General features: G+C 41.2%; 1 pseudogene; it reads left to right on the top strand.

Annotated features, from left to right (window-relative positions):
* Positions 1 to 229: 229 nt before the first annotated feature.
* The window catches only part of LOC124042222, a 48,970-nt pseudogene continuing 41,096 nt past the window's right edge, over positions 230 to 8,103 (top strand).

The raw sequence follows: 8,103 nt of genomic DNA, 5'->3' as shown, positions 1-8,103 counted from the left end.
CAGTAAAATTCTATTTGAGGAAAAGTCTAAAACTATTTGGTTTAAAATATACTTAAGTATCAAAAGTAAATGTAGTTGCTAAAAGATATTTAAGTATGAAAAGTAAAAGTATAAATCATTTTAAATCATTTCAAATTAAGCAAACCAGATGGCATCATGTAAAATATATAATAATAATAACTTTCAGGTAGCCAGAGGCACACTCCATCATTCAGACATCATTTACAAAATGAGGTATGTGTGTCTAGTGAGTGCACCAGATCAGAGGCAGTAGATCCCTACTGGGATGTTCTGTTAAGGGCATGAATTGGACCAGTTTCCTGTCCTGCTAAGCATTCAAAATGTAACCAGTACCTTTGGGTGTCAAGGAAAATGTATGGAGTAAAAAGTACATTATTTTCTTATTAAGGAATGTAGTAAAAGTAAAAATTGTCAAAAATATAAATTGTAAAGTGAAGTGCAGATACCCCCAAAACAAGTACTTAAGTAGTACTTTAAAGTATTTTTTTACTTAAGTAGTACTTTAAACCACATTATGTGAAGAGCTGTGTTTTTTTCCAGGCAGGCCTGATCCGGACTGATAACGGGGAGTTTTTCATCGAGCCTCTGGAGAAGGGTCAGCAGGATGTGGAGGTGAAAGGTCGTGTCCATGTGGTCTACAGGAGATCTGCCATCAAAAGTGAACCAGTCCAAACAAGGAAGGACCTCCCCAATGAAGGTAAGGGAAGGGAACACCACCAGTGTAGTGGAAAGAGGAGGGAGTGAGTGTACACAAGCACACACACACACACACATGCACACACACACACACACACACAGACACTCATGCACACACACAGCAGACACTCACTGCACCAGCTGTGACACTCAGCATGAAAGCACACAAAGTCACTCATGCACTACACTTAAAATGGACGCACACACACACACACACACACACACACTCATGACACACACACAGCAGACACACCTGTCAGACGTGCACCAGCTGTGAGCAATCTGGTGGCCCCTATGAAAGCCTACTGTTATAGGGAAAAGTCTGTCTCTCTGCTCTGACAGTTAAAATGGACAGACTCCTCTAAAACAATGAATTCCCTCCTGTCCGTGAACAATGCCTCAAATAGCTTGAGCATCTGGTGGCAGGCTGTCCTACTGTTATAGGTGCCGTAGATTCTCTCTCCAGTGTCTTTACAGTGACTGTAAAGTGATAGGGTTCTTTCATACAGACTAAAACAATGAGGGTTCCAGTTCAGAACTAGGGTTCTTCAGTTCAGAAAAGTTCAGAACTGGTTCTTTACAGTTCAGTAGGGTTCATTACAGAACTAGGGTTCATTTACAGTTCAGAACTAGGGTTATTTACAGTTCAAACTAGGGTTCCCAGTTCAGAACTAGGGTTCTTTACAGTTCAGAACTAGGGTTCTTTACAGTTCAGAACTAGGGTTCTTTACAGTTCAGAACTAGGGTTCTTTACAGTTCAGAACTAGGGTTCTTTACAGTTCAGAAAATGGTTCTTTCTTCTTTTAGTGATAATTCAAATGTAGCTCATTAGAATTTTTGGGGGCGTGGTTTACGCACAGCTCTTTTTGTGCAATTGTGAGTTAGTGTCATGTCAGTTTATCTGTTGTGTTGTGTTGTGTTATGCCATTACATTTTGTATATGACAATGGTCAGTGATGGTGTCCTGTGAAAGACTCATGTTATGGCCTTGTGTTAGTTGAGAACAGCTGACTAAATCAGTCAGTGGGTCTCAATTCTCTCCTCAGGGACCCCAGCTGTTCCAGAGGAAGCTCACTTGTTTCAACGTGTCAATAATAACACCTAGGGAATTTGAACAATATAACATGTCTGACCAGAATAAAACCCTGTATGGTTTTCAATAGGATCTACAAAGAACCTTTAAGATTAAAGAAGGTTCTTTATAGAACCATTCTCAAATGTTCTATAAAGGACCCTAACATTAGCTAGCTAAAATCTGGAGGTCTCCCCTCAAGTTTAGCTAGCTAGTAAACGTTATACTGCAGCTAAAGTCAATCTGGAGGCCTCCCCTCAAGCTTAGCTAGCTAGCTAACGTTATACTGCAGCTAAAGTCAATCTGGAGGTCTCCCCTCAAGCTTAGCTAGCTAGCTAACGTTATACTGCAGCTAAAGTCAATCTGGCGACATCAAAATGATGACAAAAGGTTTTCCTACTAATTATTCGTGTTTATAAATGTCATTTTTGTTTTCAAGCCTCAGTAATGCACTTTCAGATCAACCCGTCATCAGCACCCAATGAGGATGCATTGAGTAGAATGCTCAGTCGGGCGTCAGTCCTAAAACGAACGTTCAAAACAATATTGTGACGCAACGTGCAACCCGTGGATATAGAACCTGAGGAAAGGGTTCTTCATATCACCATACAGGTTCCATTTAGAACCTCATGAGCATGGTTCTTTATAGAACCTTTAAAAAGGGTTCTATAGAGCACCAAATGGGATCTGCTATGGTTACAAGCCAAAGAACTCCTACTGATACTAGCCTGAAGTTCCTCTCTATGGTTTCTTCAGACCATCAGGTTTATGGCCTTTCTAGGAAGTCCAGTTTAACAACAAAGCACACCGTGACAGCGTGTGGAGAACTACACCTGCATTGCTTGTCTTTTTTTCAGAGTTTTACCACTGACGGTTTCTTACAGCACTTTGTAATGATATTCAGCTGAATGTAGGCAGCTGGCTGGGCCATTTAAAACATTTGATTTGAAAGTGAATTTGAACTCCATGATGTGGTTCTGAAACTACTGAATGTAGGCAGCTGGCTGGGCCATTTACAACTGATGTGGTTCTGAAAGTACTGGAATGTAGGCATTGGCAGACCATTTACAACATGATGTGGTTCTGAGTATGGAATATAGGCAGCTGGCTGGGCCATTTACAACCATGATGTGGTTCAGTATCAATAACAACAAAGTCACCCGGTGGCTGGGCCATTTACAACCATGATGTGGTTCCGTGACAGCGTGTGGAGAACATTTCCCCCATGATGTGTTCTGAAAGTATCAATGTAGGCAGCTGGCTGGGCCATTTACAACCATGATGTATTCAGAAAGTACTGGTGTAGGCACTGGCGGGCCATTTACAACAGTTGGTTCTGAAAGTACTGGAATGTAGGCAGCTGGCTGGGCCATTTACAACCATGATGTGGTTCTGAAAGTACTGGAATGTAGGCAGCTGGCTGGGCCATTTACAACCATGATGTGGTTCTGAAAGTACTGGAATGTAGGCAGCTGGCTGGGCCATTTACAACCATGATGTGGTTCTGAAAGTACTGGAATGTAGGCAGCTGGCTGGGCCATTTACAACCATGATGTGGTTCTGAAAGTACTGGAATGTAGGCAGCTGGCTGGGCCATTTACAATCATACTTCCTATTTGTCAAGTTCAGCTACTTTTCTCAGTTTATCACATTGTCACTGACAGCAATGCAAAACCTTCTCTCAGTTTGTCACATTGTCACTGACAGCAATGCAAAACCTTCTCTCAGTTTATCCTGATATTATCTCAATCATGTGGATGCTTGGACCTTAGACACCTGGAGCCCTTGTATTTCTATAGAGTAGAGGATGATTGGACCTTAGACACTCCCATTTCTATAGAGTAGAGATGATTGGACCTTAGACACATAGAGAACCCTTGTATTTCTATAGAGTAGAGTAGAGGATGATTGGACCTTAGACACATAGAGAACCCTTGTATTTCTATAGAGTAGAGGATGATTGGACCTTAGACACATAGAGAGCCCTTGTATTTCTATAGATTGATTGGACCTTAGACACATAGAGAGCCCTTGTATTTCTATAGAGTAGAGTAGAGGATGATTGGACCTTAGACACATAGAGAGCCCTTGTATTTCTATAGAGTAGAGTAGAGGATGATTGGACCTTAGACACATAGAGAACCCTTGTATTTCTATAGAGTAGAGTAGAGGATGATTGGACCTTAGACACATAGAGAGCCCTTGTATTTCTATAGAGTAGAGTAGAGGATGATTGGACCTTAGACACATAGAGAACCCTTGTATTTCTATAGAGTAGTGGATGATTGGACCTTAGACACATAGAGAACCCTTGTATTTCTATAGAGTAGTGGATGATTGGACCTTAGACACATAGAGAACCCTTGTATTTCTATAGAGTAGAGTAGAGGATGATTGGACCTTAGACACATAGAGAGCCCTTGTATTTCTATAGAGTAGAGTAGAGGATGATTGGACCTTAGCTACATAGAGAACCCTTGTATTTCTATAGAGTAGAGGATGATTGGACCTTAGACACATAGAGAGCCCTTGTATTTCTATAGAGTAGAGTAGAGGATGATTGGACCTTAGACACATAGAGAACCCTTGTATTTCTATAGAGTAGAGGATGATTGGACCTTAGACATAGAGAACCCTTGTATTTCTATAGAGTAGAGTAGAGGATGATTGGACCTTAGACACATAGAGAACCCTTGTATTTCTATAGAGTAGAGGATGATTGGACCTTAGACACATAGAGAACCCTTGTATTTCTATAGAGTAGAGGATGATTGGACCTTAGACACATAGAGAACCCTTGTATTTCTATAGAGTAGAGTAGAGGATGATTGGACCTTAGACACATAGAGAGCCCTTGTATTTCTATAGAGTAGAGTAGAGGATGATTGGACCTTAGATACATAGAGAACCCTTGTATTTCTATAGAGTAGAGTAGAGGATGATTGGACCTTAGACACATAGAGAACCCTTGTATTTCTATAGAGTAGAGGATGATTGGACCTTAGACACATAGAGCGCCCTTGTATTTCTATAGAGTAGAGTAGAGGATGATTGGACCTTAGACACAGAGAACCCTTGTATTTCTATAGAGTAGAGTAGAGGATGATTGGACCTTAGACACATAGAGAGCCCTTGTATTTCTATAGAGTAGAGGATGATTGGACCTTAGACACAGAGAACCCTTGTATTTCTATAGAGTAGAGGATGATTGAACCTTAGACACATAGAGAACCCTTTTGTATTTCTAGAGTAGAGTAGAGGATGATTGGACCTTAGACACAGAGAACCCTTTGTATTTCTATAGAGTAGAGGGATGATTGGACCTTAGACACAGAGAACCCTTGTATTTCTATAGAGTAGAGGATGATTGGACCTTAGACACAGAGAACCCTTGTATTTCTATAGAGTAGAGGATGATTGGACCTTAGATACATAGAGAACCCTTGTATTTCTATAGAGTAGAGTAGAGGATGATTGGACCTTAGACACAGAGAACCCTTGTATTTCTATAGAGTAGAGGATGATTGGACCTTAGATACAAAGAGAACCCTTGTATTTCTATAGAGTAGAGTAGAGGATGATTGGACCTTAGACATAGAGAGCCCTTGTATTTCTATAGAGTAGAGGATGATTGGACCTTAGACACCTAGAGAGCCCTTGTATTTCTATAGAGTAGAGTAGAGGATGATTGGACCTTAGACACCTAGAGAGCCCTTGTATTTCTATAGAGTAGAGGATGATTGGACCTTAGATACATAGAGAGCCCTTGTATTTCCAGCCACTGAGACAAACCTTCCTCTGTTGCAGCCTATTATTTGTCCGACAGATTCCAAGTATTCCTTCTAACGACACAGTAGTATTTTCTCTTCTCTATGCCGTGCTGTTTCTCACCTAGGAACATTTGATATTGATTCACCTTCCTGGAACTGTCTGCATTAGGAAGCAGGCTAGAGAGCAAGCGCTGAAAGGCCTCGATTTGGAATGGGATTGTTCAGGGCTGGATGCCCGTCTGGTCTAGTGTGTGGGTCTCAGACAGCGTAGTGAGGTGGCAGAGATTCCTTGCGGCATGGTGGAATGTGATCATTCCCAGCTGTCCATAGCCAAACTCCATGTTTTATAACACCAGGCTGTTTCTACATGGTAATAACACATTTTATCCAGACACATTCCCTGTTGCTGTTGACAACAATAATGTTCAATAAGGAAATTAAAAACATTATTATGTTTTGTTATTGTACTTCAATGTTATTTCTCGATGGTTTCCGTTCTTTCCTTTGATGACTTTACAGGTAACTGTTGCATTTCGCCCGAGTCATTTTCCAGGGACACAAAACAGCTTAAAAATAAAATAACTAAAATGCCAAATCATATCCTACTGAGAATGCACACAGTCACCTGGTTCTTTAAGCTGTATATTACAGAAGATGATCTCTGGACGTCCTGGACATCAACATTATATATATAGTGTACTTAGGGGGGTTGGAGCAGGAAGAGGATGTTGAGGGGGTTGAGCAGGAAGAGGATGTTGAGGGGGTTGAGCAGGAAGAGGATGTTGAGGGGGTTGAGCAGGAAGAGGATGTTGAGGGGGTTGAGCAGGAAGAGGATGTTGGCTTGTCATGCTGTTTTTGATGTATGATTGGAGATAGTGTTCAGGTGATGGGATCAAGGGGTCGTTGTATGGTACAGGTCTCAGATCAGCCTTGTACAGTCTACCCTGTTCATGTCTGGACTGTCTGCATCATTGTACAGGTCTCAGATCAGCCTTGTACAGTCTCTCCTGTTCATGTCTGGACTGTCTGCATCATTATACAGGTCTCAGATCAGCCTTGTACAGTCTCTCCTGTTCATGTCTGGACTGTCTGCATCATTATACAGGTCTCAGATCAGCCTTGTACAGTCGCTCCTGTTCATGTCTGGACTGTCTGCATCATTGAGACGACAGAACAATTCCCAAAGCTTGGTTGTGTCCCATATTTCTCCCCATTTCCTATTTAACTGCACTACTTTTGATCAACGCTTGACCAACGCTGGAGCAGCAAACTCGTAGGTTATGTCCCCAATGGCAACGTTTTCCATTTTTAATGTTGTGGAGCACCTACGAGGAGTGCACTAAATAGGGAAATTGGGGTGCACTAAATAGGGAATTGGGAGTGCACTAAATAGGGGTGGGGTGCACTAAACAGGGAATTGGGAGTGCACTAAATAGGGAATTGGGAGCACTAAATAGGGAATTGGGAGTGCACTAAATAGGGAATTGGGAGTGCACTAAATAGGGAATTGGGGAATTGGGAGTGCACTAAATAATTGGGAGTGCACTAAATAGGGGGTGGGAGTGCACTAAATAGGGGTTGGGAGTGCACTAAATAGGGAATTGGGAGTGCACTAAATAGGAATTGGGAGTGCACTAAATAGGGAATTGGGAGTGCACTAAATAGGAATTGTGCACTAAATAGGAATTGGGAGTCATCGGAGAGGAGGCCATACTACCTCCTCATCCTCATGTAAACATACTGCTGTAGGCTAAATGTTGCTATGTTACTTGTTGTAATTCCTCATGTAAACATACTGCTGTAGGCTAAATGTTGCTATGTTACTTGTTGTAATTCCTCATGTAAACATGCTGCTGTAGGCTAAATGTTGCTATGTTACTTGTAATTCCTCATGTAAACATGCTCTGTAGGCTACATGTTGCTAACTAGTTATGTAATTCCTCATGTAAACATGCTGCTGTAGGCTAAATGTTGCTGTGTTACTTTGTTGTAATTCCTCATGTAAACATACTGCTGTAGGCTAAATGTTGCTATGTTACTTGTTGTAATTCCTCATGTAAACATGCTGCTGTAGGCTACATGTTGCTATGTTACTTGTTGTAATTCCTCATGTAAACATGCTGCTTGCTGTAGGCTAAATGTTGCTATGTTACTTGTAATTCCTGATGTAAACATACTGCTTGCTGTAGGCTAAATGTTGCTATGTTGCTTGTTGTAATTCCTTATGTAAACATACTGCTGTAGGCTAAATGTTGCTATGTTACTTGTTGTAATTCCTCATGTAAACATGCTGCTTGCTGTAGGCTAAATGTTGCTATGTTACTTGTAATTCCTCATGTAAACATGCTGCTGTAGGCTACATGTTGCTATGTTACTATTGTAATTCCTCATGTAAACATGCTGCTGTAGGCTAAATGTTGCTGTGTTACTTGTTGTAATTCCTCATGTAAACATACTGCTGTAGGCTAAATGTTGCTATGTTACTTGTTGTAATTCCTCATGTAAACATGCTGCTGTAGGCTACATGTTGCTATGTTACTTGTT

Source organism: Oncorhynchus gorbuscha, linkage group LG08 (assembly GCF_021184085.1).
Source record: "Oncorhynchus gorbuscha isolate QuinsamMale2020 ecotype Even-year linkage group LG08, OgorEven_v1.0, whole genome shotgun sequence".
NCBI classification, from domain to species: Eukaryota; Metazoa; Chordata; class Actinopteri; order Salmoniformes; family Salmonidae; genus Oncorhynchus; species Oncorhynchus gorbuscha.
This window is presented reverse-complemented; position numbering and strand designations above follow the sequence as displayed.